The sequence below is a fragment of the Mauremys reevesii genome, unplaced genomic scaffold, assembly GCF_016161935.1.
Source record: "Mauremys reevesii isolate NIE-2019 unplaced genomic scaffold, ASM1616193v1 Contig92, whole genome shotgun sequence".
Taxonomy (NCBI): Eukaryota; Metazoa; Chordata; order Testudines; family Geoemydidae; genus Mauremys; species Mauremys reevesii.
Window position 1 is genome coordinate 252,985 of NW_024100909.1, and position 19,570 is coordinate 272,554.

The following is a 19,570-nucleotide window of genomic DNA, read 5'->3' on the forward strand; positions in this document are numbered from 1 at the left end:
CATGCGCACCTGGCCGACCTCACCGAGGCCAGCCAGGAGCACCCATGACAGCAGCAAATGGTACAGTATAACTGGCAATTGTCATTGTCAAGTTGCAAAGCAGCAGACGGGACAGTATGGCTGGTAACCATCTTTGCTAAAAGAACAGGAGTACTTGTGGCACCTTAAAGACTAACAAATTTATTTTAGCATGAGCTTTCGTGAGCTACAGCTCACTTCTTCGGATGCATAGAATGGAACATACAGACAGGAGATATTTATACATACAGAGAACATGAAAAGGTGGAAGTATGCATAACAACAGGAAAAGTCTAATCAATTGAGATGAGCTATCATTAGCAGGAGGAAAAAAAACTTTTTGAAGTGATAATTAAGATGGCCCATAGAAGGTGTGAGGAGAACTTAACATAGGGAAATAGATTCAATTAGTGTAATGACCCAACCATTCCCAACTTGCAGAAGGCAAGGGGATGCTGCTGTGTAGCGCTGCAGTACCGCGTCTGTCAGCACCATCCAGTAGACATATGGTGATAGTGAAAAAAGGCTGAACGGGCTCCATGGTTGCCATGCTATGGCGTGTGCCTGGGCAATCCAGGGAAAAGGGCACTAAATGATTGTCTGCCGTTGCTTTCACAGAGGGAGGATTGACTGACGACATTTACCCAGCATCACCCACGACACTGTTTTTGCCCCATCAGGCGTTGGGATCTCAATCCAGAATTCCAATGGGCGGGAGAGACTGCGGAAACTATGGGATAGCTATAGGATAGCTACCCACAGTGCAACGCTCCGGAAATTGACGCTAGCCTCAGTACATGGATGCACACCACCGAATTAATGTGCTTAGTGGGGCCGCGTGCACTCGACTTTATACAATCTGTTTCCAAAAACTGGTTTCTGTAAAATTGGAATAATCCCGTAGTGTAGACATACCCTGTGATTAACAACTTTGGTGGCTAATTGAAAGGCTGATGGTTCAAACCCAAGTGAAGATGGAGGTGTTTTTTTTTTTAGTGATGAGAATCCAGTACATTTTAACAGGCAGAAAATCTCCTCAATGCTACTCTAGCCTCATTAGGCAAGCATAAGGAGCACTTTTGCCAGATGCATTGGTGGTATAGTGGTGAGCATAGCTGCCTTCCAAGCAGTTGACCTGGGTTCGATTCCCAGCCGATACAGAGATATGATGTTTGCTCCCCTGGGAATTGGTTTAATTTCAGTCACATTGTATCAGTTTACCAAGGGAATGAGAGAATCAATGTCCTGCAGGTCATTCAACACACAATGGAGGAAGAAAGGGGCGGGACTATACAATGAGCTGTTGGAGTTATCCTGGTATTACAATGTTTGGTTTATTTTTTAAAAAAACATCCTTTACTTCCCTCTCCCTTTTAGACTCAGAGCCTTTAAGGTCAGAAGGGACCAATGTGATCATCTAGTCCGACCTGCTGCACCTTGCAGGCCAAAAGACCCCACCCACCCACTCCTGTAATAGACCCGGGACGGGAGGCAGCTCTGTGCTCTGCCCCTACCCCAGGCAGCACATGGAGGCTCTCTGCTCCTCTCCCCCAATGGGTGTGCAGAGATGTGCCAACAGCAGTAAGGTGGCTCCCTGCCCACTCTGCCTCCGTTCCTCCGTGCCCCTCCCAGAAATGGACGGTATGTCCCAGCATCCCCGGGGCGGGGGGAGTGTCTCCATTCATTGCCCCTACCCCGAGTACCAACTCTGCAGCGGCCATTGGCCAGGAACTGCAGCCAATGGGAGCTCTGGGGGCAGTGCCTGCAGGCAGCGGTGCACAGAGACCCCCTGGCACGGCCCACCTAGGAGCTGCTGCCAGAGGGTTGTGTGTACCGGTCACTTTGGGAGCTGCAGTACCTGGGGTAAGTGCCACCCCTCCTGCATCCCAACCCCCTCCCCCAGCGCAGAGCCAGCACCCCACACCCAAATTTCCTCCCAGAGCTTTGCTTCTCTTCCTTTCACCCAGAACTGTCCTTCTCCTGGGCTGCAAGTAGCCATCCCTGGGAAGCCAAGAGGCAGGCACAGGATTCAACCTCCCAGCAGCCAACCGCACCTCCCCAGGCTTTGCAGAACAAATGGTGACGCTCTACTAACCCCACTTAGTCGCACTGAGGCGCTTAGCTTCTGCCCTGCCTTCCTCAGCTCAACTTTCCTCTTTTGCCCCATTGCTGCCTCACTTCCTCCTTTGACAAGTCACACAGAGGAGGCAGCAGGAAGGCCAATCTCCAAGTTCAGAGGAAGCCAAGCCACAAGGCTTCAAAGGGTGACTGGCCAAGGTCCTCTAGCTTTCCCCTGCTGATGCCAAGGCTTTTTTCTCAGCTCATTTCACCACCCTCTATCCTGCAGGGGTTGAGTTTATCGCAGGTGTTACCCCAAATTGGGCCAGCTAGTCAGCGTAGGGAGAACTAATGACACACCAGAGTTTGGCAGAAAGCAGCACGTTTATTATACTGACAGCTAAGCTCAAAAGAAGAAGCGGGGGGCGGCAGGGGTGTCACACTCACACTCGCATACTCACACTCCCAGGACTGGCAGGGAACTGGAGATGTCAGGATTCTGCAAGGTAAGTGTCCCACAGCACAGCTATGGATGGTGCGATGAAGGTAACTCTCCCTGAGGCACAATGAAATACAATGCAGAGAACCACTGGCCAGGCGGGCCGGGCGAAGGGCATTCACTGGAGGTACAAGCTTGTGAGTGCTCTCCTGAGCACAGGGCCCCTCCCCCTTTTAAGGACCTGCACCTCATGGCCTGCGACTAGAGATGACTTGGCTGCATCTGGTTGGTCACACTCCACCTTGGGCAGTGTCCATGCTCTGGGTGTGTGATCACTGCCTAATTAGACTCACAGACACCTTGTCTACCTGGAAGTTCTTCTGCTCTTCAACCAGCCCATTCATCCCAGGAGCATTCCAGGAGGGAGCAGGAGGGGGAAAACCACTTCACAGGCATTCAGAGAGGGACAGGAGACAAAAGTGGGAGCAGGGGACGTATAAGAGACCTTTTGAACATAGAAATCACTGCTGCTCCTACAACAGTAGGGATAGGACACTAGGAGCTGGGAAAATTAAGCCATCATGTTTCTGAACCAGGGACTTTTTACGTGTCAAGCAAACGTGATAACCACTACACTACAGAAACTCTGTCACAGGGCTCTGCCCCTCCCTTCATAAGAACATAAGAATGGCCATATTGGGTCAGACCAAAGGTCCATCCAACCTCACATCCTATCTGCCAACAGTGGCCAATGGCGGGTGCCCCAGAGGGACTGAACCTAAAAGGCAATGATCAGGTGATCTCTCTCCTGCCATCCATCTCCACCCTGTGACAAACAGAGGCTAGGGACAGCATTCCTTACCCATCCTGGCTAATAGCCATTCATGGGCTTAACCTCCATTAATTTATCTGCAAAAGAACAAGGAGTACTTGTGGCACCTTAGAAACTAACAAATTTATTTGAGCATAAGCTTTCCTGGTCTAAAACCAACTTCATTGGATGCATGCAGTGGAAAATACAGCAGGAAGATAGATATATACATACATATATATATACATATACATACATACACACACACACAGAGAACATGAAAAATTGGCTGTTGCCATACACACTATAACGAGAGTGATCAGTTAAGGTGAGCTTTTATCAGCTGGAGAAAAAAAACCTTTTTGTAGGGGCTTTCATGGCCTTTGAGAAAGCAAGACAGAGCCTTGGAAGACCCAGCAGGGTTTGTGGCACAGGAATTGTGCTCAGATTCCACTGAGACTTCAACTCAGGTTGCAGGATTCAAAGTCCTGAGTGCTGGCCCTTACACCATGGGACCAGCAGAGCACCTGTTGATTACTGTCGACTTCCAGCAGGGAGGACTCTGTGGGCAGGGGCGGCTCTAGGCATTTTGCCGCCCCAAGCACGGCAGGCAGGTTGCCTTCGGCGGCTTGCCTGCGGGAGGTCCGCCGAAGTCGCAGGACCAGCGGACCCTTCGCAGGCACGCCGCCGAAGGCAGCCTGCCTGCCGCCCTCGTGGCGACCGGCAGAGCACCCCCCGGCTTGCTGTCCCAAGCACGCACTTGGTGTGCTGGGGCCTGGAGCCGCCCCTGTCTGTGGGGGACAATTTTTTCTGGCAGGGAGGACTCAGTGGGAACATGCCTCTCTGGCCAGCCCTGCATTTGCTCAAAAAGTCAGCACACAGCACTTTGCTGCAGGCCAGAGGCCTTTCTTCCTCCAGACTGTGAGGCCAGTGGACAGGTGAGGCAGTAGCACCTTCAGTCCCAGGCAGTAAAGGGCCCTTCCTAGGAAAGGCCATGTCCTGAAAAGGAAAAATGAAAGTCAAGGAGAGTCTTTCTAAAACTCTTTGGGGATGTCACAGGGGAAAGTGTTTTTAGCCTGACAAGGGACTTGAACCCTGGACCCTCAGATTAAAAGTCTGATGGTCGACCAACTGAGCTAGCCAGGCTCACATTTAAAAAAATTGCAAATTTTGTGCAGAAGAGAAACTAGTCAAGAAAAATGAGGGCAGGAAACAATACAGAAAACCTGCTACTCTCGCTCTCTTAGCAGTTCTAGCCCCCAACCTGCTCCTCCATCTGGTGCCTTGAGGCCGTATTCTTCTTTTTTAATAAATATCAAATCCTGGAGAAAACACAGTTATACAAAGCAAAACGAAATCACAAACAGAAATGTCATTGGAAATACAAATATAAAAAAGGGAAATGCAATTCCCATCACTTTATCATGCCGGGACCATTCCTGTATCGAGAGCACCCGCGAAGGTCCCTGTGTGCTTACGAGAAACCTGGAGGAACTCATACCACAGCCTGAACATGAAACTCAACTGCTCCCGGGTGCTGCAGTAAAACCCTTTCCCTGCTGTGACCTTGCACTCCATTGTGGGAGCCATTGAAATAATCACAGCAAAGTAGTTCAGGGAAACTGTTATTAATGAAGTGTGAGTGAAAGGTGAGAATCTGATGGTGTCAGTGTCACACTAGAGGGCGCTGAGATGGTTTTAAATTTGTCATCCAAACCCAGCCACCACCTAGCACATGTTTTAACCTCTTCTTCTCTTACCGTTGCTCCTTGTCAGGGAAGGGGAGAGAGCAAAGGAGCAATAGAAACACAGACCTAGTGACCGGAGCAAACATTTCTTTGCTCCTTGCTTGGCTCTGTCAGTTATTTGGGTACAAACTCACCCCCCACCCACTGTCTGGGCTGGGCTCAGTGGGCAGGAAGAGCTCAGCTGTCAGTGGGACTTGGGGAGCTCGGGACATTACTGGGAGCTGCTTGAACGTTTAGGTGAAAACCACCTAAACACGGACACAAGGTCTAGGCTGCAGTAACTCATCTTGCATCTGCGGCTGTTGAAGCTACAAGGCAGAGGACTAAGTACAACATTTAAACTTATGTTTGACCTCAGAGAATAAAACAAATGTGTCTGTGAAAGAGGAGTCGAGTTCAATCCCTTGTCACCATCAATGTGCAAACCAGGAACCTGTTGCTTTGCATTCCTGATGTGTCGCCATCATGTGGCTATTCTCAGAGACTTTAAGGTCAGAAGGGACCATTATGATCATCTAGTCTGACCTCCTGCACAGCGCAGGCCACAGAATCTCACCCACCCACTCCTGTAACAAACTCCTAACCTATGTCGAGTAACCTATTCTGTTCAGTCCCTTTAATTAAAAAAATGTGTTTTTTTCATAGAAACTATATTTTCCTTGTAGAGACACAGGGGCAGATTAATCTACAAAGGGAAGGTGATTCCAAGGCAGTTCTGGAGGAGAAGGGAACGTTTTCAGCATCACTAAATTATTTTGTTGTGCCTCACAGAGAGAGAGAGAGAGAGAGAAAATAAACCTATTAATTTGAGCTACCGACACAGTTCACAGCATGAAAAACACAATTTTGTGTTCAATGAGTTGTGTTCATTTACATAATATGAAAAATATGTATTAGGCAATGCATGAAAACCTCACTGCATTGAACAACCCACTCGATATAGTCAATGTACTACAGAATATTTAAAGAAGTTAAGAAAGATGTGCTTATAAATTAACATGTTGTGCCATTTACACACGTACAAGACACAGAAGAAACTGAATTATTTGAGCTACTAAAATTTCCATTTTCTCACAGCATTTTAGGTCTCAAGGTTGTTTTAATTTGCTCATTTTTTTGGAACTAGAAATGGGGAAAGAGCACACTGAAGTCAGTGGAATTACCGCAGTGAGGGATTAGTCTCATTATTTGCCACTAACAAAACCTTTGTTAACACAGAGTTAACTTTGACTGTGACTATCTCTTACCTTCCAGAACATCGAGTTCAGTAAAACTCAGACTCTGGAAAAACAGGGAATACAGAGTGAGGGTACATGCCCAGATAACCTTAACTCTGCCCTCTAGAAGAGAATCCCTGATAGCATATGAGAACAAGGAAAGGTTTAGGGACAAATTACAGCTACTTCCCAAGAGTTTGTTTCTTCTGTAATTAATTGATCCTGGCCCCATCGATTGATCCTGGCCTGGTGTCTGGCTGTGGAATTTACTGTTTACTATTTTTATCCTGCGTATTTAAAGATGAAACTGCTTTACAAAAGCTCCTTTATTCTAGGTGATACAAACAGGTCACTTCCCAGCTAGTTCAAGGAGATGGAATTTTCCTGACCCACAGGGAACTTAAACTAACATGCTCAAGATCACACATTCCTTAGGAGAAAACGAAGGGGGAAAAAACCAAAACCCACCAAACCGTTGCTGTTTCTACCCAAATGATCAATGAGACCAGAAAGTGAGACTGTGCAATTAACTGTCTGGGACTACACTGACTCTGCAGTTACTTGGATGCAGACACACCCAGCTCTACGGTTGGTAACGTACAGAGACTCTGCTGCTGCTCATGAACTAGCAGCACATGACCTCTGAACAGCTGCCATTCAAATGTATCTGAAAGTTACAAGGAACAACGATCTGTGTTAAAGGAAGGCTGCCATTTATTAGAGCCCCAGTTGATGCCGCAAAGAATCCTGTGGCACCTTGTAGACTAACACGTTTTGCAGCATGAGCTTTCGTGGGTGAATACCCACTTCTTCGGATGCAAGACACAGTTGATGCCGTGTGCACAAAGAGAGGTTTGAATGTGTAACAGGGAGTTTGGTAAATCTTGGTTATTTTAGTTTTGTAACAGGCTCCTGTCCACCCCCAGTAGAGTTTTCAGTCCCAATGGCAACTTACTTACCAAATGTAATACAGACTAGTCCATGCCAACCAAGTGGATGTGGTTCTTCTTCTTCTGCACATTGTAGCCCATAGAGGCCAAGGACCTGCAAATGTGTTTTCATGTGCCTTTGTTTCATTGATGAAAACAAACCTAGACACTTAGAGGATTGGAACTGATTTCAGCTGGGGGCCATGTTTGCTAGGTTTTTATGCATTTGCACAGGAAAACATTGAGTGTGTCCCATTCAAGAATGCTTATTTAGTGGAGCTCCTGAACATACTGGAAATGGAGCTATTTTTATTGAGGGAACAGGTTTGGGAGGGGGTACTTGGATTTGAACCAAGGACCACTTGATCTGCAGTCAAACACTCTACCACTGAGCTATACCCCCATGACATTTGAAGAGGCAAGTCAGTGATCTTAAGGATTTTGAAAGATGGGCTCTGCCTCAGAGAGCTCCTTTTCTATTCCCAGACCACAGGGGTTTAAAAATGGGGTTTGATTAAACTTTATATACCCATGTAGACACCACAGCTTGCACACCCACCAGCATAGCTTCCCCCCACTGACATAGCTACCACCTCTCGGGGAGATGGGTTAACTACACGGACAGGACAGCTCTCTCCCCTCCGCTTAGAGCAGCTTCATTATTTATGAATAGGTGGGAAATAACCTCCTGAATGGACAGGCACCAATGTATCAGATATTGCTGTGTCTGCATTCAATATGGGTAACTGGTCATATTGGGCTGGATTAGTAGGAGCATTGCCAGCAGATCGAGAGAAGTGATTATTCCCCTCTAGTCAGCACTGGTGAGGCCACATCTGGAGCATTGTGTCCAGGTTTCTCCCCCACTACAGAAACAAATTGGAGAGAGGGTAGGGGAGGGCAACAAAAATGATTAGGGGCAGGGGCCTTACAAGGAGAGGCTGAGGCAGGGCCGCCCAGAGGGGGGAGCAGGGGGGGCAATTTGCCCCAGGCCCTGCAGGGCCCCCAGGAGAATACAGGATTCTATAGTATTGCAACTTTTTTTTCTGGAAGGGTGTGACGATGCTGTTCTGGCGGGACCCAACTGAGAGTGCCAAATCAGGACCAATTTCTTAAACAGGGCAGCCACAGCCCTAGGCTGGGGTTTTTCCACCTCTAAGGCAAACCAAACCAGCCAGACAAAAAGGACTTTGGTCTCACCCCACTGGCTAACCACAAGTCACACAAGCAATTTCCTTAGACACTCCAGTCTCCCAGTATCACCACCAGTGCACTCGTCCTGGGGATAAATGGTTATGAAAACCAACACCCCAATAAAAGGAAAAGGTTCTCTCGATCCCAAAGGACCAAGCCCCAGACCCAGGTCAACATACACATTAGATCTTACCCACAAATCACGCTGTTGCCAATCCTTTAGAATCTAAAATCTAAAGGTTTATTTACAAAGGGAAAAAGGTAGAGATGAGAGGTAGAATTGGTTAAATTGAATCAATTACATACAGTAATGGCAAAGGTTCTTAGTTCATGCTTGCAGCAGTGCTGGAGTAAACTGCAGGTTCAAATCAAGTCTCTGGAACATCCCCCGCTGGGATGGGTCGTTCAGTCCTTTGTGCAGAGCTTCAGTTTGTAGCAAAGTCCCTCCAGAGGTCAGAAGCAGGATTGAAGACCAGATGGAGATGATGCATCAGCCTTTTATAGACTTTTCCAGGTGTAAGAATCTCTTTGTCCTCACTGTGGAAAATTACAGCAAAATGGAGTCTGCAGTCACATGGACAAGTCTCTGCATACTTTGCTGAGTCACAAGGTGTGTCTGCCTTCTCTCCATGGGTCAATTGTGTAGCTGATGGTCCTTAATGGGCCATCAAGCCAGCTAGGCAGGGCTAACACCAGCTTGTCTGGGATGTTTCCCAGAAGCAGAGCATAATACAAAATACAGACAGTGCAGAGCCAATACTTATAACTTCAACTACAAAATGATACACAGACATACAGACAGCATAATCATAACCAGCAACCCAGAACCTGGTCTTAGACACCTTATATGACCCCCTTTACTTAAGATTTGGTGCCACTACAGGACCTTGGTTGCAACCCATGTTCTATATGGTCCCAATTTATATCAATAACGTCACAAAGGGGCCCCTGAAATTGTTTTGCCCCAGGCCCCTGAATCCTGTGGGCGGCCCCTGCCCAGACCGTGGTGCTGTCCCCCCGCTCCACCCCCTTCCCTCGTTCTCCTCCCTCCGAGGCCCCACCTGTGCTCCGCCCTCACTCCCATTTGGCCACTTCCCACCCCTGCTCTTTGGCTGAGGCCTGCTGGTCGCTCGCTCCTCTCCTCCCCCTACCCCATGGTCTGCCTGCTGCCCCCACCTCTCTGCCCCCTCCCCCGAGACCTGCCCTGCCTATCGCCCCCACCTCTCTGCCCCCTCCCCCGAGACCTGCCCTGCCCACTGTTCCAACCTCTGCCCCTCCCCTGAGACCCCCCCGTCCACGTTCAGTCGTCTGTTATTCCATGACACATCAGGGATGGAATAAAAAGCTGAGTTTACTCCAGGGTGAGGAAAGAAAGGAGCCATCAACCCCCTGACATTGCTGCTTTATTAACATGTTTTAAACAAACAGCTATTGAATGTCCACCCTATGCCCCTTGTGTCACCAGAGCACATCCATGCTAGCAGTTTTGGGATGGCCACAGACAGCAATGCACTGTGGGTAGCTATCCCACTGTGCAACTGGCTGCAGGGTGCTTTGGGAAGGGTTTGCAATGCCTCACGGGCTGGTACAGCATCACATGATGCAGGTTTCTCTATCCCATTGTTCCATGGGCATCCTACTAGATTGCCAGCTGCTTTTCAACTGCCGTGTGCGTGGCAGGATAGAGCCTGTTTGTGTGTGGGGAGAGACAGTGAGTGTGTTGAGGTAGGTAGGAGCGGATTATTATTATCCCTACGTGAAAGAGGGAGAAGCTAAGGCTGAGAAAGGAGAAGTGACTTGTCTTAGGTCACACAGCCAGCCAGTGGCAGAGTTGGGAGTAGGACCCAAGAGCCCTGATTTTCAAACTAACCATTGGATCTTGCATCCGAAGAAGTGGGTATTCACCCACGAAAGCTCATGCTGCAAAACGTCTGTTAGTCTATAAGGTGCCACAGGATTCTTTGCTGCTTCTACAGAACCAGACTAACACGGATACCCCTCTGATACTTGACATCGGATCTTGAATTTCAGACATTGAATGACCTGAATAAAGTGCTCTCAGATGAGCTCCACACCAACAACAGTGCACAGTAATTATTCAGCAAGTATTTGAGAACTGCAATGTTAGAGAGAATCATGAACTGCTCAGAGACCATTAATGCAGCGAAGCAGCAAAATTTGTCACACATATAACAGGTTCTGACTTATTTCCTTGGTCTTAAAAGAGAACAACAAGGACCTGAGTCTCCTCCCTGTCAATAACCCCCTGCTCAGCCAATCAGGGTAGAGACTGAGGATGGGAGGCTGAGGGTTCTCACCAGAGAGCCCAAAGGATGGCCCAGGTCACTGGTGGGGATCACTGCCCGAGCACTATTTCAGCCCCACGTTTTGGATGGACCTCCCACAGTGGGAGCTGCCGAGCACTCCCCATAACACACACACACACACACACACACACACACACACACCTCCTGGTGTTGGGAGGGAACAGATGAAAGGACAAAAGAAGCAAGAGACAAAGAGAAAGGAGGAAGGGATGGATGGAGGAAAGGTGAAACAAAAGGACAAATCCTAATGTCCCCAGTGATTCTGAGGACAAAATCCCAGGTGCGGAATAAAATTCTGCCTACTTAAGCTCGTGTTTTCCATGCCTAGAATTCAACTGTCACCAGATGGATCAGACTGAACAGGTTTCAAACCTCGAGGAGGCTCTTACCTTCTAAACAGGGACGGCTGTTTTCTAGTAAAATCACTAAAAGGGAAGGAGAAAAGTCAAAAGAGGTTCCTCCTGGTGCTCACGTCCGTGAACCCGAATACTCTCTCAGTCCTCAAAGAGAGACCTGGAGAAGGAGACTTGCTGAAGCAAAGCCACAGGGTCTCTGAGGTTTCCCTGGCCCCTCGCCCCTGTCCTGCCTGGCTGATGTCAGCATCTCTCTGTGAGGTCACCACCTCCCCACCACCTTTGGCCAATAGTCTGAGGTCCTGCAAAAGGCCTTTGTGATGTCACTGCCACACCCCTCCCTTGCTGTGCTAATGTCCTGCCCCTGCCCAGGCACTTTGGAGGTTTGAGCTACTCCCTGTGGATCACCCACTCAAGGAGCGTTCGTTCTAGGCAGCAAGCCGGCTAGACAGGAAAACATCAGACACTGCTCCCAATGCTACACTCAGTTTTTCAGAAATTAGTCAACTTTATGGCCAGAAGAGACCATTGGAGCATCTAATCTGACCCCCTGCATATCACAGGCCTCCTGTATGACACAATAGCTACTTTTGGGGCAAACACATTCCAGAAGGGCATCTAGTCTTCATTAAATGACATCAGGAGATGGCGAATCCACCACTTTCTCTAGAAGACATTTTTCTCCAGCCCTCAGAACATTTGGTGGCTCTTTGCTATTGAACGAGCTCAACCTGTTTAGCTTATCAAAAGAAGATTGAAAGGTGATTTCACTGAAGTGTTGAAGGGCATTAATGGAGACAAAAGATTGGGTATGAAAGGGCTCTTTAATCGAGCAGAGAAAGGCATAACAAGACCCAATGGCTGGAAGGTGAAAAGAGACAAATTCATATTACAGCTAAGGCACAAATATTCAACAGCCAGGATGATTCACGACAGGAACAAGCTCCCAAGGAATGTGGTGGATTCTAATTCTAATTCCTTATGAATATTCTGTGTGTTTGTGTGTGTAGGGGAGGAACATGCTATATGCCCAGAGGACTTTATTCCTCCAGCCTGCAAGGACAGAGGGGATGTCAAGGAGTTGCTTCTTCAAACCCCCCCCGAAAGGCCCTTCTTAGGAAAGGCAAAATCCTAGAGAGAAAGAGTAACACTGAACAAGACTCCAGAGAGACAGATTTTTATAATCCCAGTGAGAAGTCTTTCACCTGACCAGGGACTTGAACCCTGGACTCTCAGATTAAAAGTCTGATGCTCTGCCAACTGAGCTAGCCAGGCTCACATGTGAAAAGTACAAGTTGGTGCAGAGGTGAAGCTAGTCAAGAAAAAGCGAGATGGCCACAATAGGGGAAACCTGCTGCTCTCTCTCTCTTCCCAGCCCTGGCCTGGCTGGGTATTAGCGCTGGTTAAAAAGATGGGAAAATATCGGCATCTACCAGCCTTTCATAGCTGTACAAGACTCAGGCACAATACAGAGGTGCCCATCTGTAAGTGCCAAATGGTTGGATTGGCTAATGCAGCCTGTAGACATCCAGGGCACTCTGGGATATACAGCCAAGTGTCCATCACCATCATCATTTCAAAGGGATAATGATAATGGTAGCAAGGTTCACAACTGACTCAGCAGTTGCATACAAAGGTGCACGTTTGGCAGTTACGTTGGCTCAGGTTGGCCACCCTGGTCTAGATGTAGAAGTTACAACATTTAAACTTGAAAGAGGGCCAATTTCCCATCATTTCCCACCTTTACATCCAAACACGATGAAGGTAGCAGATAGAGCCAGAGCAGGTTGTCTATGGGACCAAGTATATGCAGAGTATCCTCGACAGAGGTTTGTTCAACCTGTTCTTAAAAACCTTTGAGGACAGAGACACCACAGACGCCTTTGGGAGCCTATTCCAGAGCTTAACTGCACTCAGAGTCTGACATTGGTGAAGTAGGAGGCTGAGAAAAACAACACTGGCTGTCAGAAAAAAACAGCCCTCCCTAGTGCTTTAAGCAGTAGGTTCTGGTGTTTTAACAGCCATGGCCTGGGTTCAATTCCCCCTAAAAACCGGAAGTTTTTCAATGAAAATCTCCATTCATTTCGCATTTGAAATGGAAAGGAAAAGAGGGCTTCTTGTCCTTATCAACAAGGCAAAGAATGGCTTTTTTCTCAGTAAATATTTTTAAAAGGCGCTGACTCAACCTGAAGATCTCATTTCATTTGTATTTACTATGGAATGATTCTCTCTAGGATAGACAGAAATTCTTCAGCTAGACTCGGATTCCACGGGAATACGAGAAGCGATTGTGTCTAACACCTGCCTTTTTTTGGACAACAGTGATGTCCAGGTTTTCCATGGACATTTCCCTTCCAGCACCTCAGGCCCCATCCAACAATACAAGCAACTGAAATGCACAGAAAGTTTCTCACCATAGGATTCAGTGACCAGGCCGGGGGGAAAGTTTTGCCATTTGAAGATGTTTGAATTCCCTCCAACTTCTCTCCTACAAATGCTGAATAGTTGGTGGTGTAATGTTACAGGAGAGGTTGAAATTAGGCTATTTTGTCAGATAGAAGACAGTGATTGTGTCAGGAGTGGGATGTGAATGGAGCCTAGAGCAACAAATGACAGTATTAGGGGGCTTATTCCTTCACTCTCTCACTTCCCTGGCCCTTCTCGCATGACCAGAGAGCAGCAATACCCAAAGTCCAAAGGCGCAAACAATTCGATGTTTATTGGGGTGAACGTCCAGCAAGCAATGATTCCAGTTTCCTTCCTTAGTGTCCCCTTCTCAGCTCTGACACCACAGAGCCTTGTCTGTGTCCCAATTTCTGTTCCCATCCCCTGTTCCCATTTCCCCCTGTAGCAAAACATGATCCCAATTCCCCCATCCCCAGTCCCTGTTCCCATTCCCCCCCCCCGCCTTCCTGACTGACTGCAGACTATATAGTAAAACCTGAGTTCTGCTTAGCTATACCTTAACCAATCATTTTACTGAAATGTAACTAACCAATCCTAATATACTGTAACGTGATTATCTAACCAATTATATTCCACCACCTTCATTGGTTTACACCCAACAAAATTAATTATACAGCAGACAGAAACAATCACAGAACCAGACAGAGACCATGCAAATAAACATACAAAACAATACAGAAGGGAGGATTTCACAACTACAGATATGCCTTGTGACCTTGCTGAGTCACAATAGACAGGGTTTTCCAGCTGTGTCTATTGATAAGTGAGTTCTTGCCAGACAGGATGCTACCAAACTAAGTTTCCCTTTCTCTGGAGGTGATGGAATATCAGGGCAGGATTGGATTCCTCACAGCCCAATCGCACCTTATTTCAATGTGACTAGTTGGGAATGTGAGGATGTGACCATACACTTCCCACCTTATGGCTGCCTTTGCTGCTTAGCCGAAGAACCAGGCCTCAGACTGTCACAGTAAGAGAAGGCCATTACACAGACAGACAGTGATTTTTTATTCTCTCTTTTATACCTTTATAACTAGCTAAGTGATAAAAATACACCTAAATTCTTAAAGTACAGGCCTCTGCAGACTGGCCTGAATCTCTGTATCCTAACAGTCCTCGAGGTCAGGCAGCCTCTGGGTAAGGGGGTGGGGACTCAGGTCCTTCCACAGGCCAATTCCACCAGGGTTGTGTATAAACCAGGGAAGTTCCCCACAATAGCCAGACCAGATGCCCCCTTTACACTTGTGCTCTGTTCTCATTGCTTCTCTGTCTCTCTTCCCCTCATCTCTGCTGTTCCCCCTCTGGGCTTTCTCAGCACCTGGCCCCAAAGCACTTCCTGGCAGCCAGAGACTGCACTTTCTGCATCTGCGGATGTGGCCTCTCTCCTGCTTGCTAAGGAAAGGAACCTTTCCAGGAAATGGCCACAGCTTCTGGGAATCCCTGTGTAGCTGTGAACAGAGTTTGGGTCCTGGCACACAAGGCAACTTAAAAGCTGAGCGCCCAGACAGGGGCTTGAACCCTGGACCCTCAGATTATGAGCCTGATGCTCTACCAACTGAGCGACCTGGGTTTGTTAGGAAAGAGCTTCACCATTCACCACAAGAGTGAGCAGGCAGGCAAAGTGGGGGCAAAAAAAGTCCCCGGAACCCCTCCTCTTTTCTGCACAGCCACTGCCTGTCAGCAGGATTCCTCCTCCTCCTCAGGGAGACTAAATCTCCCAACCTAGACAGCCGGTCCATCCGCTGCACCTCAATCCCCCATGCCTGAGCCTCCCTGTCAAAGCCCTGAACCTGGCCCCATACAATTAAGTCTCACTTGTCACTGGGAACTTAACTTCTTGTGCCCAGAGCGTCTCGGCCCCCTCAGCAGATGACCTGAGAAACACAGTGTCCAGCTTTTCCAAAGAAGTGTTTAGACCCCCTCATCATGTGGCCTAAAGCCCTTTGGATCGGATGATTCAGGATTTGAGTCCCCTCATGGTTGTGCTCACTTTGTGCTGCAAGTCCTGCTCCCTTCAGGGCTGGAACCTCTTCTTGGTCACTCAGGCCAATGCTCTGGCTTCAGCTAGAGCCCTGGGAAGGAGTTGGGGGTGGGTGTCACAAAGGCTGGGGCATGAGCCCCAGGGGCTTCCAGTCTCGCCTTTGCCCTTCCTGACTTGCCAAAGAAAATGGGCGGCTCCACTGCCAAAGTCAGCACCATGAGTGGGAACGGTCAGAGGCCCCACCAGGGGGGCTGGCCCTGCTTTCCTACCCTCTTCTGATGTTGGCCACAGAGCATCAGCAGCCGCCCTGCATGCTGGTCTGTGGGTGGCCTTCAGTGGGGTTCAGCACAGCAGGGAGCAGGCTGGCCCTGTGGCTGTCTGCTGGCCACACATGGTCCTCCCCTCCTCTTGCCCTGGCCTCCGCTGCTTTTAAGCCTTCCCTTGGAGCTGTCAGCACCAGCTGCCTCTGCTCCAGATGCCCAGAGGAGGAGAGGTGCTGGGCTCCCACCTGCCCAGCCCTGCTTCCTTCAAGCACAGTGGAAAGTGCCAGACTTGTGGGCACCAGGTGAAGCCATGAGAATCCCAACCCTCAGATGTCAGTAGCCAGTTCTAGAGCCCTGACCCATCCAGCAGGAGGGGAAAAAATTGCTCTTGCACAGCTGGAGACAGGGAAGTGGAGCAGCCTGAGCTCCAGGGCTTTACCACAAGGTCCTACTGAGATTTGAACTCAGATTGTAGGATTCAGAGTCCTGAGTGCTGCCCATTACACCATGGGACCAGGTCCTGCTGCCTTCTCTGGCCATCAGTGACCCTCATGGGGCCGGCTCATGTAAGGGACTGTTGGCCCCTTACTAAAGCTTAGTGGGGGTTTTGGTTGGCTAGTTCCCAGTCCCAGTAGAAGGGGGAAGGGCCAATGGGAAATCAGGACCCTGAGACTGACAGTCCCCAGGGGCAATGGGGAGAGGCCAAAGCTCCAAGTTAGCCGCACTGACAGGCCAGGCAGTGTAATGAGGGAGTCACCAGGCCAGGGGGTCCCATCCTCCATGGGAGCTGGACCTGCCTGGGCCAGAGTGGGGCAGAGCTAAGGAGAGAGCAGGAGCCCAAAAAGAGCCGGGGAGCAGAGCTGTGCAGGTGTAGTGCCAGAAACTGCTCCCTGTAGGACTTTGCTACCTGTAGCAGTTACTGAGACCTGAGGTTGTTCTTATTTGCTGACTTGTCCTAATTGGCTCAAACTTGACAGTGGTGGGGGATGGAAGCATAAAGGCTTCGTCCTCCAAACAACCCTGCCTGGTGTACATCTGTATCTATTACCTCTTAACACCGAATTGTAAAAAATAGAGTGAGGTCATTTAAACATCATTTATTTTGCAGCTTCATTTACTGTGCTAACAATGTAGCATCCTGACACCGATACTTCTGCCCACGTGCCCTGTGGGCTGGATTCATTTTAGTGGGACGTGGGACATGTGGAGGATAATTTAAACTCTTAATTTCCTTAGGGTTTCCCTTTAATATACTTCTCTGCTGGTGCAATTTCTGACCATTGCACGTCTATTGTATTTATTACAATAGCACAAGTAAGTCACACAAGTGACATAGTCTAGGGGCTTGGCGACACTTGCAAGTTAGAGCGCATTAAAGCAGCCCCGGGCGCCCTAACTCCTGAGGTGTCCACACTGGCAAGGCACATGGAGCACCTGGGCTCTGTAGGTGGAGCGCTCCTGGTAATCCACTTCCATGAGAACCATAAAGCTTACTGAGCCCTGCTGAAACACCCTGGCATCAGTGTGAGTGCGGATCTCCCTCAGTCTCCCCCGCAATGCTGGTCAGTTGTATTGTCACTGTGTTAGTCAGTGCTTCCCTTCAGGGCCGGCCCTAGAGGGGTCTGTGACAAATCCCCCCTTTCCTCCTCAGGCCCTGCCCCCACTCTACCTTTTCTCCCAAGCCCCCACCCCTGTCCCATCTCTTCCCGGCTTGCACCTTCCTGCCCCATTCCTCTCCCTCCTCCACCTCTCCCTGTCCCTACTCCTTCCCCTCCCCACCCAGCGCCTCCTGCACCCCACTGAACAGCTGATCACTGGCAGGTGGGAGGTGCTGAAGGGGAAGAGGAGGAGCTTGTCAGCAAGGCCTGTAGTGGCAGGGGGCGGGGGGAGCTGGCTGCCAGTGGGCGCTGAGCACCTATTTTTTCTCTGTTGGTTCTGCAGCCCCGTAGCTCCCATGGAGTCGCTGACTTGGCTCCTTTCCCACCCTAGAGAGAGGAGCAGAACCAGGGCTATGGCTGATCTATGGGGCACCAGGTGAGTGGCAGAGGCTTCAGGTGCCGAGAGTTTGCCTGACCCCTCAGGGACACAGTGTGAGGGGGTGTCCCAGGCATCTCGATAAAAGGAGCAGAACAGGATTTACATGGGGTGGGGAGAGAATTGAGAGTGTCTCAGGGGGTTGTACAGAGGTATTGCCCGGGTGAGGGACTGGCTAAAACACAGACCTCGCTGTGAGTAGGATTTGAACCTGCGCAGGGGAACCCTATTGGATTTCATCTCCAATGCCTTAACCACTCGGCCATCACAGCTGTGAGCACAAAACTGCCCCAATGCCAGAGAAACTGGTAAAGAATCCCAATGCCCAGGCGTGAAGTCATCTGAACTACAGAATTCCCACCGCAAACCTGGCCCCCAAAGCACAGGTGGGATTTGGGGTTTGTTCTCTTTGCTTAGCCATGTGCAGTCGCACAGAGAGCGCGTTTAAAAGTCTCCCCTCCCACAGAGCGGGAAGGGGAAATGATTCTCAACTTGGAGCCTGATGTTGGGTGACCAGACGTCCCGATTTTATCAGGACTGTCCCGATATTTGCCTGTTTGTCCCACGTCCCGACCGATATTTGGTCAGGACACTGGACAAACAAACAATTTTGCTCTCTGCTCCGGCACACAGGCAGAGCCCGGAGGGACACTCGCCCCCCCGACTCCGCCCCCTCCTTCCCCCATTGGATCCCACCCCAAATCCTCGCCCTGGCCCTGCCTCTTCCCCAAGCAGGCGGCATCCTCCTCCCTCCCAGGTTTGCACATGGGCCATGGCCATGGCCGGGAGCGCAGCATGGAGGCTGCTCCAGCCCTGGAGCCTGCGGGGCAGCGCAGTGGGGCTGGGGGCAGTGGGGAGCGGGCAGGACCCATGTGGGTGGGGGTCAGAGACACACGTGGGGCAGACACGCTCCTGCCAGGAGGGCCTGGGCCCGGCTGCCTGGTTCTCCCCTTGCCCGGGAGCTGCAGGAGGGACCTGGAGTGCGGCTCGGCTGCAGAGCTCGGAGCCCAGGCTGGGCCCAGGAGCGAGGGGACAGGGGAGCTGGGAGTGTATCAGGGGTCGGAGCTGAGAGTTGGGTGGAGACGGGGCTGTGCCACTGCCGCCTGGCGGGGGGGGGCTTTGGCTTTTTTTTTTTTGCTCCGCCACCCACGTCCCGATATTTCATCTTTGACATCTGGTCACCCCAGCCTGATGTGAATGAGGATGTCTGGACCAAGCGGCCAGGGATTGGCCTTTGCTAGAGAAACCACTGTCAAGTTTGATCCAATTAGGACAAGTCAGCAAATAAGAACAACCTCAGGTCTCAGTAACTGCTGCAGGCAGCAAAGTCCTACAGGGAGCAGTTTCTGGCACTACACCTGCCCAGCTCTGCTCCCTGGCTCTTCTCGGGCTCCTGCTCTCTCCTTAGCTCCGCCCCACTCTGCCCCAGGCAGTTCCAGCTCCCACGGAGGATGGGACCCCCTGGCCTGGTGACTCCCTCATTACACTGCCTGGCCTGTCAGTGCGGCTAACTTGGAGCTTTGGCCTCTCCCCATTGCCCAGGGAACTGTCAGTCTCAGGGTCCTGATTTCCCATTGGCCCTTCCCCCTTCTATTGGTGCTGGGAATTAGCCAACCAAACCCCCCACTAAGCTTTAGTAAGGGGCCAACAGTCCCTTACATGAGCCAGCCCTGTGAGGGTCACTGATGTGCAGAGAAGACAGCATGAGCTGGTCCCATGGTGTAATGGGCAG

At 49.9% G+C, this 19,570-nt stretch overlaps 5 non-coding genes across 5 annotated transcripts; 1 reads left to right on the top strand and 4 right to left on the bottom strand.

Annotated features, from left to right (window-relative positions):
* Nucleotides 1–1,106: 1,106 nt before the first annotated feature.
* On the top strand, nt 1,107–1,178 carry TRNAG-UCC. Its single transcript has one exon. It is a non-coding gene; the product is annotated as a tRNA-Gly (tRNA).
* A 6,373-nt stretch (nt 1,179–7,551) lies between these two features.
* On the bottom strand, nt 7,552–7,623 carry TRNAC-GCA. The gene has a single exon. It is a non-coding gene; the product is annotated as a tRNA-Cys (tRNA).
* A 4,673-nt stretch (nt 7,624–12,296) lies between these two features.
* TRNAK-UUU lies at nt 12,297–12,369 on the bottom strand. The gene has a single exon. It is a non-coding gene; the product is annotated as a tRNA-Lys (tRNA).
* Nucleotides 12,370–15,057: 2,688 nt separating this feature from the next.
* TRNAM-CAU lies at nt 15,058–15,130 on the bottom strand. The gene has a single exon. It is a non-coding gene; the product is annotated as a tRNA-Met (tRNA).
* A 2,898-nt stretch (nt 15,131–18,028) lies between these two features.
* TRNAS-UGA lies at nt 18,029–18,110 on the bottom strand. The gene has a single exon. It is a non-coding gene; the product is annotated as a tRNA-Ser (tRNA).
* Between the last annotated feature and the right edge of the window lie 1,460 nt (nt 18,111–19,570).